The sequence below is a fragment of the Poecilia reticulata genome, linkage group LG4, assembly GCF_000633615.1.
Source record: "Poecilia reticulata strain Guanapo linkage group LG4, Guppy_female_1.0+MT, whole genome shotgun sequence".
NCBI lineage: Eukaryota > Metazoa > Chordata > Actinopteri > Cyprinodontiformes > Poeciliidae > Poecilia > Poecilia reticulata.
The window spans coordinates 20,558,266-20,577,332 of NC_024334.1; the positions used below are offsets into that span (position 1 = coordinate 20,558,266).

At 38.1% G+C, this 19,067-nt stretch overlaps 1 protein-coding gene across 2 annotated transcripts in view; it reads right to left on the minus strand.

Moving 5' to 3' along the window:
* The window catches only part of dab1a (DAB adaptor protein 1a), a 238,643-nt gene extending 223,246 nt beyond the window's left edge, over positions 1 to 15,397 (minus strand). For both annotated transcript variants that reach the window (XM_017304518.1, XM_017304517.1), the window contains exon 1: positions 15,068 to 15,397. The gene's annotated coding sequence lies outside the window, so the exon portion shown is untranslated. The remainder of the gene's footprint in view (positions 1 to 15,067) is intronic.
* Positions 15,398 to 19,067: the final 3,670 nt, after the last annotated feature.

A 19,067-nucleotide genomic window follows, 5' to 3' on the forward strand; every position in this document is an offset into this window, starting at 1 on the left:
CAACTAAACATTGTAACTGGGAAAACAACGTCTAGTCGTCCCATTATGTGTTATTCATTACAGTCAAACTACAACATTTATCCTGGGAAATTTTTGATGTACATGATTTCCATTAGGGCTGAACGATTCACTGCACCATTTATGATATTAGAGAATGATGCAATACGTCTTGCATGTTTTGATGCATTAATTCTAATTGATCAATTTCAAAGTTTTTGATGCGTTACAAATGTTTCAATTCATCAGTTTCCGATATATCAGTAAATCCGCGGATTATTAGATTAGCGGATATAAACGCTGTGGTTTGTGAAACCACAGCAGGTTTGGTGTGGATGGATTACAAAGTCGCTTCTCTTGGTCCAATGGGGGTTAATTTTTGCTTCAAAACATAATCTGACGGGACGATGGAAAAGTCTATTGTGCAAAAAGTTCCTGAAACACTTGAGAGCTGAATGGACAAAGTTTACTACTTTCCATTAATCTGATGGTTGAGAAACCCAAGATTAAAAACAAAATATATTTGTTGTTGAATTCACATTCACTATTCAATTTAGCAGCAAAAAGGGGTTTTAAATTGAGAATGTTTATTTGTTGAAGTGGTTTGATTAAAATGTCGTTAACTGTGATCAATTACAAGCCCTGCAGTCAACACAATGAAAACATTTAAACAAATTCCACCACTAATTTAAATTAAAAATGGCTGATGATTACACCTTTCTTCTTTTTTTGTATTGCAGCATTTTAGCCATCCTTATAATTACATAATTGCTCAACAGTTTCCAGTTTGTCTGTTAGTATTTTAATGATTTATGCCTGGTGATCAACTCCAAGGGTTGGAAGGGCTCCTTGCCATCACCCTAATCTTTAGCTCCTTCCACATCAGATTCAAATTAGGACTCTGACTGGGCCTCTCTAAAATGTTGACACCTCTTCCAGTCGGAACAAAAACTACGCAAAATCGAATTATTTGAAATCTGCCAGATGTAAAAATAATTTGATCCTTAACTGCATTTTATCCTAAAATGCAATATTCTAAGAAATAAAGCAGGTGGTCATGTTTAACCATGTGGTACCGATTAGAGCAGCTTCAGGTAAATCTACACATTAGAAGACAAAACTATCCACTGACCAGTTTGACTCTGTTTTACATGAACTGGTTCATTCTGGAGCCACATTAGCTGGATGTCGGACAGGAGAGTCACAGTAACAGCTGCTCAGAGGTGCACCACTGTCAGTCTACCGACTCTCCCCGGTTCCTTTCACCTTTCCTCTCCTCCCTCCTCATCATTTCCACTCCAGATTGAGCACAGTTTGCTCTATTTAATCTGTCATGAGATGCAAATAAGATGCAAATCCCTCCCAGAGGAGTGGACTGCTGGAGGGAGGCTATCTGATGTCAGTGTTCAAGAAAGAAGCACGGCCTCAGGAAGAAATGAAGAGACGGGTTGTGTATGCGAGGCTTGAGAGAGTGGGTGTGTATGTAGGTCTGTGTGTAGGATAGAGGGGCAGAAGCAGGGAGTGTAAGGGGAGGGAGGGGTTGACTTTGAGTGCAGCTGTAGAAAAATGTTTTTAAATTTATCTTGGAAACAGGAGCAGAGCGGGACTTTCAGTATCACAGCATGGAAGGAAAAGCTCGGGAGGAAAAAAATAATAATACCCTCAATCTGTCCTGTACAGCTTCACATAGGAGACAAGAAACGAGAAAGGGAGAAGATAGGAAGCAGAGAGAAATGTAAGGAATAAGATGGAGTTTGGGAGGGGGAGTCAAGGAGAGGCTGATGCAGCCATGGCTGTTGACAAGAGAAAAATACACCTTTCACAGGAAAATAAAGCTTCACCTCCCTCACTGCTGCATTCCCGGTAACACAGCAACTCATCTAGCCATACCTTCCTCTCACTGCAGAGAGGGAGGAGGAGAGAGAGGACAGCGATGGCAAGGAAGGAAGTGCAGAAACTGCTTTTCTCACTAGTTGCAAAACTACAGTATCTCTTTTTTTATTTCTCTCTCAAATACACAGTCCTTGTTCTCTGAATGCATATATCTGACTGCATGTAGAGCTCCAGCATCCATGTCCATCATAGATACAAAACCTGAGCGCGCACGCGCTCGCTCTCTCTCTCTCTCTCCCATTTTCCCCTCTGTCCTAGCTTAAGCTTAGCTGCGGTTTTGAGATAAATGCATAAAGCTGGACGCGTCGTGCACTTCCCTTTTCTCTCACTTGTGCTGATTTTCCGCAAACACAAGGCCATCAATAAACCTTTGCTATTTTTAACTGAAAAACACAAATACGACAGGTTCAAACATGCTGGCTTCACTTCACCATTTTATAAGCTTTTTGTACTCACAGAGCATCTACCTGTAAGGCAACCGAAGAAATCTGAGGTCCTGAGAACGATAAAGTAAAAACGAGACTGAGATTTGTTTTAATCAAATTGTTGCCACGACAATAAACTAAAGTACATAGAGCTTCCTGCTTGGCCATATACCGTAGAGCACTTCCTGTGCAACTCTAAGTGGAGAATGTTTATTAGTCGTAACTATGTGGCATTAAAAAACAAAAAAAAACACTTCAAATGGTCTTTGACCCATTTTAATTTCACAAATTTCTAATCAGATGTTAGAAAATGTACCTGTACCTCATTAAAAATATTTTTAAAAGTTTCAGCAAAGTCGCAAGGAAAAAACTTGAGAAATAAAGCAGTCAAAGTGGAAAAGCAAAGCCTAGTGAAAGAACCCAGACAGCAAAATTAGATACAGTAAGAGGCTTTGTTCTACAAACGTAAAGAGACGAGAATAAACCAAGCCGTTCCTCCTGAGAAAACAGTTTTCTGAATGACGCAGGAAAAAAAAAACATGCAGATTGTAGTTGGTGACCCCCTTTTTTCCTGTTTCAAATATTTCTTTGAAACAGTGAACCAAAGCTGATAGTTTTGCTGCTGTAGGAGACGAGTGCAAAGCAGAAACCACTTTTAATGTGCAAAGTTTGCACTTTTTAGGATCACGAGACCTTCACAATAGTTCATTCAGAGTTCAACCTCAGACCGTTACAAAGATGGTATGTAATGTGGTGATTATTATGTTTTTCAGCAGCTAATTATCTCAACTATGCTTCACATCACTTCAATTAATACATCAGATTTTAGCTTCTCTTACATTAGTTACTCAGTGCCCTCAATTGAATATATTTGTTTTTTGGTGAAGGATGACTACTTACTTTCGAGTATCTGAAATGTAGTTAAATATTTCACCATCTTTAAAACGGTGGCTGAACCACACTTGAACTGAACCTAGAAAAATATGAGCCAGTCGAACAAGTTACAGATATAACGTTCCTTCTCATTTGAAAAGCTATTTCTACAATTCAAGTAATCCCTCGTGTGTTGATGATTATCTGTATTTATGGCTGAAGGAAAAGTATTATCTCTGGCTCACCTTTCAGTCAAGGACCAGAGGATCTTCTCTTACACTAAATACATTCTGACTCATTTTACGAGTGTAAGGTTCGGCACAGGGGAAAAATTGTGCAATAGTTTATTTTTGCCTGTTGAGAGAAGATTTTATTCACAATCATTGTGGTTTTATATCATTGAGGTCAAGCCCACATCTGAGAGCAGGGACATGAACCACCTAGTAAATCCACAGAGTCCTGCCCTATGTCAATGCCGTATAAGCTTTTTATTCTCGCCAAACTCTTGCAATGCAGAACAAAAGTCATTGAGTTCAATTTGCAGAGGCTCATTAACATTCCAACAAGACTTCCCTCAGCCACAAACCACTAAATAACAAATAGAGCACACCAGTGCTACTGTAGGAAGGACAAAATCATTTGTAAAAGTTCTGTGTTCAACGTTTGACTATCCAACTATCTGATCGTCGATTAGTATTTACCAGAGAACTAATACTGTAATGCTCAGCGCATTCTGTTAGGTTCAGTTCTTTAATACTTTTAAAAGTGTACAATAAAAAAACTAAGCCTATTCAAACAAAAATTAGCTGAGTCACCAGCAGAACCTCAGTGATTTTAGTTCAAAAAGGTAGACTGGAGATGTTATAAGAGTCTCGCAATAGAGTCTGATGCATCACATAAATGCCGTGCAGAAGGAATATTTAAGGATGAAAGTTAGATTTTGTTTTTATTTGACTGAGCAACTAAATGTTAGTGATTAAACATGTAGTTCACACATTTCTATGCAAATGATGCAATCAAAGGCACAGTAGACGTCAATAACTATATTAAATAAATGTTTCACTGTAGATCAAGTAGGTAAATCCAGTTTCACATCCAGCAGTCTAAGATATCTTATAAATCTTAAGGTGTACATTTCTGCTTGGACTTTATAATCCTACTTGAGCTTTGTTCTCAACACTGATTTGTCCTTTAGGTTGCTTGCTTCATTAAATTAGACCCAAGACTATGTGAATGAGGGGGAACACAGGTCCTGTTCCAGTAAAAGATGGTAATGGTCAGAGAGTGGATTATATGAGAGAAAGAAATAGCATCCTTGTTTAAATACATCACTTAACTCCAGTTTATTACTATTGTGGCAATTTCATAATAGCTGTTTTTTGGGTAATTTTTAAGAATCAGCTCAGCCTACAAAATCCCTAGATCTTGAAATTAATATAAAATGTTTTTTCCATCACAAGGTAGATATATTTGTTCGATACATACTGTATTTTTTACAAGTGACATACTAATAAGTTTCTGATAAAGGTGTCAGTAGTAAAAGTGTGCAGAGCTGAAGCATTGCTGTAAATAGCTGAGGTGATGTGGACTCAGGAGGCCCAGACCCAAAATGCAGCTGCAGCAGGAGTAAACAAACGTTTGAAAGAGGACAAACGATAAATTAGACACTGTTTTGAAAATACTAGGCTTGTATTGGTAGTTTTTGCTAAATTGTAATGAAAGTTGATTGCTTGAGAGGCTGAGCTGTTTAATTGTTGTAATTATGGTTATGATGCTGATTGTGATAAGAGCAGCATCAGAAGAGAAAATGAACAAACTTAAGCCCTTTGTGATTATGACAAGTAGCTTAGCATTTTCAGTTTTCTCCCTACTGCAGCCGATTTCATAAAACTTGAGTGAGATCACCCAATATTATCGATTTAAACTATGCTCTTTAATTCAACTTTATCTCACAAAAGCCTTATCTGATGGCCAGAGCCATGCAAAAAAACTTTCACACCCTTTGAACTTCACAGTTCAACAAGCTGAGGTATTTTGGGCGGATTTTTTTGAGACATCAGCACAAAATCAAGTAGTAAATAAGTAAAAGTCTACTTATAAAACACCTTTGAGGACAGATTAAGTGATGTTCAGAAGACAAACATCAGAACAATAAATGGTTGCTTGTTTTAATCATAAAGATAAGTTTTTACTTTCTTTATAAAACGTCCATCGACCTTAAGCTTAAGTGAAGAGTGTCTGTGTTTGTCTACTGAATTAAATTGATTCAATGGACTTTATTTGAGATTCCCTGTATTTTTAACCTAACAAAGGTGAAAAGTTCAATATGAGTGCAACTCACTGTAAATCAAAGAAGATAACCTTTTCTATTAAAATGAGTAGAGTTCCCTCAATATGGCCATTTATCTAGGTTGGCACAAAACATTGTCCATTAAAGTCCAAGCACAACTGAGCATTAATGACACGACAAAGCCACTGCTCATTCCATTTTTAACAAGCCTGTTAAGTCTTTTCACACTTATCGTCAAATCTAATAGCCTCATTTCAAAGTATAAAATCCACAGTACAATCTACTGCATTACACAGACCCAGGATGTTCTGGTCAAACACGGCTCTGTTAAAAGAAACAACACTAAATACAAAGTCAAGTCACATGCAGTAGTCCGACATGTCTACCCATAGATGTGTAATGCTAAAGCACCGTATATGATGGGGCTCTAGGGGTCCTCAGTTGCAAACCTTGCAACTGAGGGACTTTTTTGCACACAGGATTTATATTTAGTGTGTTACTGTACTGACAAGAAGATGGGGTATAACTGAATGAACGAATCACGAAATAAATAATATATGGAAATCGATATCTGATCACATATTTCTAAATAGGTTGCTGATTTTCCAAGAATTAGAAAATGCAGTGCAGCTGTTAAAGAAAACATTCAGGTTCACTTGAAATCAAAAATGCAACATTTAGTTGTTTCTCTTTAAATACGGCTTGCAGGCTCCTTTTATTCAGGCAGAGAAAGAAGCTTCACTGCCATCCCCGGCTCTGTGGTCGAGTGAGCTGGACTTTGACACATGCTCATTAACCACAACAAGAAAAGGTGACCACTTCAATCAGGATATTAAGAAAGGAAATGAACAAAAAAAGGTGCATTGGGAAAATGAATCCCGACAGAGGAGGAGAAGATGAAAAAAAGAATAGAGAAAGGGGGGAGGATGTTTATCCTTTGGCTTTGTTCCCAGATCTGGTGTTCTGTCCCTCACCCTTGTTTGGCTGCAAATGACTCTTTGTTTCAGAGTGTGAGAGTTTGCCCTGTCCACCTCACGTCTCTTAACAGTAATAATGCATTTCCCCCAATTAATATGTTATGGATTGGAGAGTACATTATCGATCCACAGCCTCTTATTGTTATCCTGGTGCACCCTGTTCACCTTCTGCTTCCCCAACAGCTGAACCACAGACGTCTCAACCGTCCTCAATAACGACTCGTGTTAGTCTCACCCTTTCGCATTGTTTTTGTAAGCATTTGGAACATATTTTATAAATTCCTCATGGTCCGACATCTTCACTTTCCTGACAAAATTGCACAAGGGATGAGATCATTCCCAGTTTTAATGATAAAATTTCCAACAATCGATGTTATAGATTTAAAATTACAACTGTATTCGATGACCAGGCTCAACATGTCTGGGATTTTCTTATTGTTCAACACTGCAGCATCTCAGATGCCTCCCTGGAGACACAAGCAGAAGGACGTACAAGTTGAGTACAACATCCACAAACCACCAAGTTTTACATTTTGAAGTCACCTTTGCTAACCATGGCTTGTAAAAACACTGAAAAGTATCTTAATGTGGGATGCACTACAAGTGATGCTTGATAGGAATTTGCTAATTAATCCTAAATCTAGATATTCAGAGCATCTACAAGAAGAATTGCTTTGTCGTCCAACTTTTTAAAAGTAGCATACTATATGAAGTGACGTCACAATTCAAGGGAATGGAGATAAACACAGACAATTGTTTGCCTTTGTGACCCTCTTTAGCTCAAAAGGTTTTGGTCAGGGGGATTGTTTCTATAAAGCAGTCAAATATTAGGCCCTGATGCCGACTTCCTTCAGGGGGTGAAAAACACTACAACCCCAGCAGAGTATCTTAAAAGTCGATGCTCAGATGTTTGAGAGGGATTTTAAAAGGTCAGTAAAGCCTCAGCGTTTGCAGCGTGGTAGTAGTAAACATGGCAGACAGTATAAATTAACATTTGCATAAATATTAACAACTTGAACTCCACATTGATAAAAGGCTCCATGCTGCCATGGATACAAACTCATGCAGGGAAACATCCACACAGCTCCATCGGGTATGAAACTGTAAAGCAGCAAAATGACGAGCGCACACTCCATGTTTCTTCTGTTCAGAATAAAAAGGTATCGGCGGCAAAGGTGGCTAATAATAAGACAGGTCAACGTTAAAAAACAGGTTGTCAGTATAACAGCTAAATCTGCTGATTTTAGTTGATTACCAAAGAAAATGACATAAAACTCCTACAAACATAGACAAAACATTGTTTAAAGTGTAAAACAAATATCTTGTGTGCTCCAAATCCTTGTTTACATGGAAAAAGCATATTTTTTTCAAATATATTATATCCCTGAATCCAAGGTATATACTTAAATAAAGAAGTATTATGTAGGTTAGTAGGTTTAGGAAGAATCACTTTTTCACACAAGTTTGGATGTTTTTTTCCCCCCACCATTAACAATAAACACTAATTTAAAAATGCATTCTGTATTTACATGCATTGGAATAATTTAATTTGGTTTGATGTTCTCTAACACTGAAGTATGACAAGCAAAAAAAAAATGTAATCAAAGAGGCAATGTTTTAAAAAACACTTTTTCACATCACAGTATATCTTTTTAATACCCTCACTGAAGTTAAATCATTCTGCATGAAAACTTAAATCAAAGAAATTAATAAATAAATTGAATATTCTTTCATTGTGGAATTTAGCAAACAAAAATAAATTTCTGATTTCAACCGCATGTGGCATTATATTTGCAAAACTTTGTTCATTTTCATTTATTCTTTTCTTCAGCCTTAATCTTAATTCTCGACACAAAATTTGATCAAGGATGGTGAAATTTTGCCCAGTAAAAAAAAAAAAAACAAAAGTGTAGATGAGGAGATTGTATTTTCTGACACTGCTAGCACCGGCTCACTCCATCACTGTAATTGATGTTCAAGTTTCTGCTGCATTGCATTTCACCTACAACAGCTCCTTGAATCAACCTGGACAAAAACTGTGACTGTGCACTTTGTTGATGTACTTTCATTATTTTCAACTTCTCTAAGAGTGATGCCAAGAGTTTCTGTTGCAGCTGTGTCTTTCTACAAGTACTGCAACAAAATGCTTTTTGCCTATACTGCTGGTTAAAAAAAAAAAAAAAGGAAGATGGCCACGTTGTCCGACACCAAGATAAAAGACAATTTTGACTGTTCAATATCTTTTAAGGTTACACAAAGGGCGCAGTTATGCAGTAGAAACCAAATATTGCTAGGATAAAACCGTTTTAAATTAGAAAGCTAAAGCAGTGTTGAGAAAATTATTCACCTCACAGGTTTACTTAGCTGTTGCTTATTGTCACACTTGGTTGTTCCAGATGGAGAAAATGTTGGTGTCAGTGACAGATAAAATTTAAAACAGACATTTTTAAAAGGATTTAAGCAGGAAAAAAAAATCAATTGAACCCAGCTGTAAATAATTGTCCCCTAAACGTAATGACTGGTTGGGTAATGCTGATACCAACTAACATCAAGGACAACTGGCAAGGAGGGCACAGACGTCACAACAATTATATGTGAAGGGGACACGTCTTCCTCACATTTGAGAAATATTTATTTGGACCCCTCGACATTTACAAACTTATTTCCTCAGTGCTGTTTCTAATGCTTTGTGAAAGAATCTATTCCACACGATTGACAGAATACATACTGCCAAGATGCCAGTCTATGTTTGAGTTTTCTTGATTACCTGCAACAACTCACGACATTACACGCTCCAAACAGGTTAACTGGAAAGAGGGGAACAGAGGTGGAAGTTCAAAATAAAACTTTTCTAAGTAAAATCGTCCGCCAGCTGCAGTTAGAATGAGAACTAGTCAAGATGACTAGTTCTCACAAGAGAGAGAATCGCAAGCAGCTTGTGAGCCACTGAAACCAATATGTCCCCTCCACATTACAGATACTTCCCTGAATGAGGGTTTTACTCTACATCTATTCAATCTGATGCAAATCTAGTCTTTGACTAGACCACTTGAAAACCTATATTTTGCTTCAGTGTTTTAAATGTTGTTCTGAGTTTGTTTCTAGCCTCTTGAATTGGAGGCACTCTTTAAATACTTGTCTCTTTAAATAATTTTTGTAGGATCCCCAATCCAGGGAAGATTCACCACCATTTTCATTTTTATAACTTTCATTTTTAATTTATTCAGGCTATTGTTCCTTAATGGATACAATTACAAGGATAAAACATTTATGTGCAACAAAAAAGAAAAAAACAGAAGAAATGTGGAAGCATTCAAACACTTTTCACAGAAGAATAAACAACATTATGACTGATAAAAAAGTCAACATAGTACTTTAACAATAAAAATTGTTGCTTTTCAGTTTTAAATAAATTATATTAAATAATGGCATTTTATTTTTTTGCTCTAAATGTTTGTTATTACAGTGACACCATAAAAATACTGTATTTTATCTCAAGGTTATCATATCCTTAAAATCTCAGCCTACTAAGCCTACTTGCGACGTAACTATAGACATTACAGAAATCTCACAAGCAATCTTCTGTCTGCTAAGCTGCAACACAGCATTACACACACACACACACACACGCACACACACACACACACACACACACAGGGAAGCACACAGATAAGTCATAAATGCCACAGCTTGTGACATTTATAGGAGAAAATGAAAAATAGCAATGTCTTGTCATAGGCACATGCATTCAAGACCGTAATTGCGTTGAGTCAATGCGATTACCTGGGAGTCTCCCTCTGGATGCAAACACTGCTGAGTTATCATAGCACTATTATTCCCAAACCAATATCATGGCCTGCCAATCACTTCCAATGGATTACCTAACAACATGCTGTGGCAGCACACAAACTGGAGAAGAGGGATATGCATCTGAATTCAAGTGCTGAACACATCCACACAGATCCATACGTGCATGTGCACACAAGTAGTAATAAAACCGGATGTCCAGAGAAACGCACACCTTTGACAAAACAGCTAGCACGCTATATTATGCACACATACATATTGGCTTCTTCAAAGGACCCCAGGGTAAAGAGAATCATCCTTTTCATCTGAAGTAGGGAGGAAGCCCATTGGCCAAATTAGATTGTGCCATTTCCAGACAGAGTTAAGCATCAATCTGCAGCGCTGTGCCATGAATCTCTGTGACCTTGGCTGATCATAGCACAGCGTTTGGGAATGCTCAGAGAGGCTCTTCATCAGACCTGGAGGATATGGGACCAGTGATGATATTAGTCAGCTATTATCTTTCCGCTCACATCCGTGTTTCTGTGCGTCTGCCTCGAAATCCACCTCGTCCTCTGCTCGTCATTCCTCAGTCGCTCCAGTAGGACAAGGATAACCCATGAGCTCAAAAGGATTCTTACTTAATCTAAGCTCTTTATGTAATCCGTGTTTACTGATCCAGTTTATTCCCAGCGGTGTGCCCCCGTAATGATAACCAAATAAACGATGCGTAGCCCTTTTTGTATCAAATATGATCCACTTTCAAAGAGTGTCGTCAACTAGGCATGAGCTAGTGTGAGATTAGCATTATAACCAGAGCAGAAATATTATAGTTTTGTGGTATCAACACAAAAATTACAACAAAAACAATCAACTGCTGTTGCTTAAAAACAGAAAAAAGGATATTCCCTCTGCTCATTTCATAGAAATGTTTATATAGTTATTGCAAATATCCATAACATTAATTTATTGTTGCATAAATTTGTATAAATAGCCTTAAGCAAAAATATAAACACCTGCTAAAAATAGTTGTGCTATTGAAGCGTTTCCTGCAGATTGTACCTATTGTCTTCTTTTCCTGCAGATTACAAACACTGCATAGATAAGAAAGGAACAACCAAATGCATCTTTGTTAAGAAAGTAAGACAATTACAAACTCAAAGCTTCTTTGACCTTCAAGTTTGTAGACCAAAAACTCAGTTTACTCTCTACACACTTTCTTCTTGACTTTATACTTTGACTGCATACATCTGTGATTTTTAAGCTTACTTCTAAAAACCTCGGCATACCTGTTACTGACCTATGCCTACTGTCAACATGCCAGTCACTGAATCCCCAAAAGCATTCTCAAGCATCCATCTTTAAAACATGCACAGGCATGACTGGTCCCTAAAAAAGGCCCACTCATCCTCATTCCAGAAGCACAGCAGTCACATTGTGAAAGATGAGATTGTGCTGAGATTGAGATAAATGAGCCTTCATTATAGCCATAATAGCACAAAGGAGGACCAGTAAGAGGAAAGTGAGGAAGAAGATGCAATCTCCCTTTCTCTCCTTCCATCCCGAATTTGCCTTGTCTAACAGATCCTAAAAGCATAAAGGACACAAAAAGGACGAAGTAAGAGCGGAAATTTTATAAAAATGTTAGAGCCCCTATACGTATATATGTGCATTTATATTGCTCATTCATAAACACTTACACTCTTCCGCAAGCTTCAAAAACAGACTCCAGCAGCACTTATATAGGGAATGAAATTTTCTGTCAGAATCTATCATGGGGAAATATCCATCCCCCCCCTGCCTTCCCTGCACACACAGATAACATGTTTATCCTAAGCTGAAAACACACACAAAAAAAAAACTCTCCCCATAGCCATGCTGCAGGCTAAATGAATACAGTAAAAGCATAATGTTCTGCGTACATTTAGCCCATTTGACGATTGAGAGAGATTTGTTAAATCAAAGATATTATAAACCTGGCTCGTGGTTGGCAGACAGCGCAAAGCGAAAGTAATTTAATATCCCCCACCCCCTGGTCTAAAAGCTCTAGAGAAGGTAGAAATTTATGAGTGCTGCAGAGCACAGTTACAGGCATTAAGACACACAAGAACACAGAAAATCTAGTTAAGCAAACAATGCAATATTACACAAGCCAGTGTTATGGAGTAGATTCTTTTCAGACAGAGTAATCTTCCCGCTCATATCCACTACATCAGATCAGGGCACATATTCACAGTCAATATTTTGTGCTATACCAATACGGAGGCGAGGACAGAATCCTAACAACCTCAACAGCAACATAAGGCAGTGAGTGTGCGTGCGTGCTGCTGAGTCACAGATTACAAAATGGATTGGCCAGAGTAAAACCTAATTCTCTGCAAGTCAATGTGCGGTTGTTAACTGGAGACAACCCAATATAACATGAAAAAAATACTAACTATAGGACCATAATACATTTTAATTCAGTACGTAAAGTGTCATATCAACCATATGAGCATGATGCTATGACGCCACAATGACCATCTTGAGTGCACATAATTTGGGTCTACAGTTCAATATAGGTGGCAGTTTTTTTTAGACACCATTGAAAGTCAATAGAAAAACCACAACAGTAACATTCCCCACTATTTCAAACGGGAATGTTATGGTTAACCAAACTGTATCAACACTGGAACACAATGGCAGGGCAGTAGAACAAGATGAAAAAGTTAAATCAGTCTTTTCGGGATTAATCCTATCCATCAGTTTTCAGGTCTGGATTGATGAAATGCAATTAAGTTAATGAGACGCTCTAGACCAGGAATCTTCAGATCCAGGTCTCAAGGGCCAGTTTCCTACAACTTTTACATGCATCTGCTTCAACACGCCCAAGTCAAATAATGAAGTGATCAGCAGGACTGCGGAGAACTTGACTGTTTACTGAGGAGGTACTTCATCTGTTTGATTCAGGTATGTTGAAGTAGAGGCATGTCTGAAGGTTGAAAGACTTTATTTCAGCTGTTGATATCAACAGGTACAGCTAAGGAAGAAGAGCATGGGTAAGTCACAAACAAGAACCAGTTGAAGACGCTGGAGGTGATAAATAAAAACAAACACTAGCGCACTATTAATTTGCATAATCAACGTTCAAACACAGCTGTGAGAGAAACTTCCTGAGAATATGGACGGTACAAAATGTGCAAGGTAGCAGCTGTTGTGACAGGGAGAACCAAGACTATAAACCCTAAAATTTAAATTTATGGTCTCTTTTTAACATGACTGTATCTTATCTTTATATTCAGGATGAATGGAACTTAAAGATGTCTGTTTTTGAAGGATGATATTAAATACTCTTAATTTGTTAAATTAATATATATTACTACCTGTGGTTGTATTTCACCTTCTGCTGCTTTTTTTTTCTGATCTTTCTTTGGGCTTTGGTATATAGTTATAAAAACTACAGATTTTTGTTAAATAACTAGATAGAATATGGAGGCCATTTTGCAACACCTAACCAAGACGGATAAAGAAAACTTTTGCAGGCTTCAAACGTTATGTTTCTCTGCTTAAATGGTTATGCAGAGTAATGTGCACACAGGTGTAGAGATGCAGGGAATTATCCAAGAAAATAATGATCACACAAACACTTTGCCAGCAGGCACAGAGTGCTGTTCACATTTTAATGTCCCTATTTTTATTTTTTTGCAAAAATAGATTGTGCTATTCCAGGTGTAAGAACAGTGATTCTCACACCTGAAAAAAAAAACCTGCATGTCAACAATCAACACAGACATGGTTTTCAGACTGTAGAGACCGGACTGAACATAAAAAGTTACACACAGATCATCCGCTTTGTTAAAAGACGTCAATTTTGGGGGGCAAAATGGTTCTAAACTGACAAGGCATGGACACAGAGTAGTAAGAGGTTTTTAGTGTGTGTAGCTCGCTGGGTCAAGCGAGTTGCAGACTGAAGCTTTTGAAGACTGACTTTTTTTCCTCCGTGTCACTGACATGTAATCAGTTTGTAATCCAGGAAGTTTAGAAGATACACCAGTACCTTGTCCTTTCAATCATGTTCTTTAGCCAGCTAGGTGGAGATTTTGCTAGAGGGAGAACTGCACTGTCCTGCATAAAACAGCCATCATTGGGGTTTACAGTTCTCGTGAACGTCTATCACTCGTTTTCGGTATCAATGTTTAGGGAACATGACTAAACAGTGGCATGACCTTCCATGACCCAAGGTTGGAACTGTTGCAAGACGGCCAATGTTAGTTTCTTTATCTGTCAACTTGGCTGATTGCTGCAGTAAAATTGCACAATGCAACAAATAAAAAAGGTACACAGACAGTCCAAGCAATCTGTAGGAGCACTTCTGCAACCTTGAGGCAGCACCTGGCTCACAGTGATTGATGCTCAAAACAGACATTTTTCTCACCAGTCAGGTCCAGGCCGGCAAAACAAAACACAAGAAAACATGTCTGTCATCATCACTGAGCTGTAGCTGGCAGAAAGTACATCTGCCCAGTCTCCTGCTCCATCCATCTGCAGCATTATCCATTTATATTTCCCTTGCTGTAAATATCCATCTTATGTTAGAATGCATTTATCAACACCTAGTTGCATCTCTATTTTGCCTACTTTCTTGAAACTTTCCTTTCGTTATTGTCCTCATTAGACTGGCATGCTTCAACAGAGTAGTATAGCGGAAAGAAACGAAAACACTTCAAAGCATTTCAGCACAAATCGATTACTACTCAATACAGAGCATTTATTTCACTGTAACATGCACTAGCACTTCAAACCCACAGTAGTTTCTCTTACTCATCCCTTTAAGTGCCGACACACACCTGATGGATCCCGCACGTTACCGATTCTCCTCTTCTTACCACAACACGAAGGTCACTCCCGGCCCGCTGTGTCCTCCTCTCCTCCTTACAACCTGTCTCTTTTTCTCAGCCTACTTAAGACAAAATGAGAGGGAATCCTCCAAGGGGCAGGAAATCCTCAGTCACAGAAAGAGATACTTAAAGATTGTAGAGCCAAGCAGCTGCTGATGAAACACAGCGGCGCAGCCAGCTGCCCGAGTGGTGGAAGCGGTGGTGGGAGGCTATCGAGGCAAGGCAAGTCTGCACCACAGCAAGCACAACAGACACATGCACGGCTTAGCGAGTCTCTCGCTCAAAGCTCCACGCTGCAGAGCTCCCAGTCAGCAGCCGAGCTCCCCTCCCTGCTCGGCTCGGTTTCGCTCTCATTTTACCTTCACTCCCTCCTCTCCTTTTCTCATAGTTTCCACAATCCCAGCATTACGAGAGATTTCCGTCTCCATCCTTTCTTCTGTTAGCATCTCAACAAAGTTGAGTGATTCATTTTCTGTTAGGTAATTACAGTGCAAACAGTCATGGTTACCTGTGTGTTTGAATGATGGCGAGTAAATCCTGCATAGCTACAACATACAAGAGCGAATGTCAAACTACAAATATCAGAAAATCAGAAAATCCTCTTACATATTTCTACATTTTGTGATGAGACTGCCTTATTTTAAAATTGATTTAAAAAATGTGTTACTTATATGGACAGGTGTTTACTTTTTTCAAATCCTGTCCAGATAATTTGAGTTTGAATATATATATATATATATATATATATATATATATATATATATATATCCTTGAAATCCTTGAATGGGAAGTGCCCAGTCACAACACTGACTGTATTTGGCACTTTCTTGGTTTTTATTAACATTTAGATCACAAAATGTTAAAGCTACATCTCTATTTTTGTTTGTAACACAATTGTACTGTTTTACAATTGCAATAATATGAATTTCATGGTTCAAGCACCAATGTTTTTAAAACAAATTCCTCAAGAAACATGCTGGTAAAGCTACTCTCCACTTGTTTTGGCTCTACAAGTGCTGGCCTTGATCTTGCAGCCTGAGTGGATTTTAAAAAAAAATAACCTAAGCTTAAACGCAAGTAGAAGAGCACTGCAACCTTTTCTGATTTTGCACAAAACTACATCTGTGGGTATAAGCAGGCAGAAAAAGAAAAGAAACCAAGTACATCTCAAAGATCCTCTAGCTTGTAGAACAAACAGCTCAAAGGATCTGACAGAAAGCCTGAGCTCAGTCTTATCTGAAATTTCTTGCAGCCCTTACCATCCTCCCTTCTCTCTCTCTCTCCCCGTCGCTGTGGCCAAATGTGCTTCCAACCGTCTCTCTCGTTTGAACAAGGACGTTCAGAGCGTCACCACTAGAAAAAATGTCATCTCCATCACCAGTCTTGGTTGTTGCCATGGCCACAGCAATAAACTTGACTGATTCTGAGCAAAATGAAAGCCTCTATAGGATATCCATATGCGATTCCATGATGACTACATCAAATATTATAAAACTCACATGTTGACATTTACCACAGATCTCTGCAGAAAAAATGACAGCGATATTTGGCAATCTTTTCATTTGGGAAATTGGTTTTCATCTTCTTGCTGCAAATTAACCTCTATAAAGAACCACTTGAGCAGTCTATTGACAGCTGTCGAGTGTGGCTAACGGGGCAAAGTGATAAGCAAGCATGTTAAGTGTCATTTGACAAAGTGTGACTAGATTACATTTAATGATTGGCTGAAGAGTATTTAGATGTGAACTCCTGTTTTGCTTCCTTACTAATGTCACACGCTCATTAAACCATCAGAGTTCAACATATACACTCCCGTTCACTCAGGCATTTCACTGAATAGATTTAATTATATAAGGTTCTGAATCTCTGAATGATGACAAGTTCACACCGCCTTCAAGTTCAAAACAAATCGCTTGTTGGTACATTTCTCATTAGTGCAGATCAGAGCAAAAAAAACATTTGTATTAACCTGAGCTTGTGTGTTAAAGTGTTTGGCTTCACGCATCTATATGCATGCGGGTGTATTCATTTGGCGCTCATTATATTTCCAGGCAGTGCTGAGGAGCGAAGGCCTGGTCCTTGTGAATATTCCATTTGGCTTATCAGACGTGTCCAACCCCGAGGAAGATCAGATCGAACCGTAAAAGCTCATTAATTACGAATGGTTGCTGTGCGACAGTAAAAAAAAAAAAAAATGGGGCGGGGAGTACACCAGTGGAGGTGAGGGAGGGGGACAGATGGGTGAGAAAGTGGATAATGTGAAATACTGCAATGGTCATGATTAAGGATTATTCTAAAGAAGGCTGTTTCATGAGTTCACTTTTCTTTGGAGAGGCTTCCACAGTAGGGCTGTAGCGATACACCAATCTCACGATACAATACGATATGAGATATTCTGCTCACAATATCACAACGACATGATTTGATAGATTAAGATTTTCTGGAAGATTTTATATTGAGTGATTTTGGTGACATTTTGCAACCGTTTCATAGACATGGGTTGAATTAATTGAACTGGTGTAATGTTTTTGTTATACATTTGCTTTATTCAAAAGTTAATTGTGTGACTTTCTGTATTTCTATATAACCACTTATTTTAGATAATGTAATTTATCTATTTAATTTCATTATTTAATTAATTATAACTGGTCATTTCATTACATGTAATTTTTTATATAAATGTTCCACTGGGTAAAAAATGTCATGTGTGACGGCTGTCATTTAATACATGTGGATTTGACATAAAACTCAAAGTAGGATTTAATGCATCGATATTGGCGGATTAAAAAAAAAAAAAATACTTTCAGAGGGAAAAAAAATATTGATAAATATAGAATCGATAAAATTACACAGCCCTGTTCCACAGCAACAAATAAAATAAAAAATTACATTAAAAGTATAACATATAGAAACATATACAAAAAAGTCTAAGTGGCTGATCACAGACTGAAACTGCTTTTGTAATCTTCTCAATACCTCAAAAATAAAGAATTTTAAAAACAAAAAAGTCTAAGTGGAAAATATGAGAACAAATTACTATCATCAGGACTTGTTTTGTAATGTCAACAAAACAAGTCCTCTTTGAGGAACCTGCCCAATGAAGGAATAATCAGATGTGTGAAGTATATTCTTACTCAAAGGATTATTTAAACTCAGACATTTTGACAAAATAAGAGAAATCAGCAGCTTAATGGTTAAGTACTTGAGTTGAAATTCACTTATGCCTTTGTGTTTTTGCTTTTTTACTGATTGTAGGCTTATTGACGCGTGTCTTCATTTATAATTCTGAAAAAAGATAGGTGAAGAAATCAGCTGCTGACCAGAACCAGGAAACTTTAAACTTGATCAGCCCAGAGTGATACCAGACCGGTCTGCACAGCGCACAAAGTTTAGATGCATAAAACTCTGCGCACTCATGTGACTGCACACCTTTCCTTCATACATCTGCAATATATGTGAACTAGAGCACAGCTGCCCTGGACGGCTTCCACCACATGTCCAAATAACCATGGCAATGTCTCTGCTTTCCAATAATAGGCTGGTAATAGCAATACATTTTTTAAAAGGAAAAAAACCTTACAAAAAATGACAGCAAAAGAATAAAAAATAGAAAAGAACACCTACAGAGAATGGATCCTCAAATCCAGTCCTCGAGGGTCGATGTCCTGCAGGTCTTGGATGCGCCTCTGCATCAACACACCCGAGTCAAATAATGAGGTAATTAGCAGGACTTTAGAGAACTTAACTGCATACCGTCGAGGTAACTCAGTCATTTGATTCTGGTGTGTTGGGCCAGGAACACACATAAAAGTTGCAGGACACGGACCCTGGAGGCCTGGATTTGAGAACCACTTTTATAGAGTAGAATGATCAAAGTGAAAATGTTTGAACAGGTGAGTCTCTGTTTTCAGCTGGGATTTAAAAACAGACAGCATACCAGGTAGGCCTT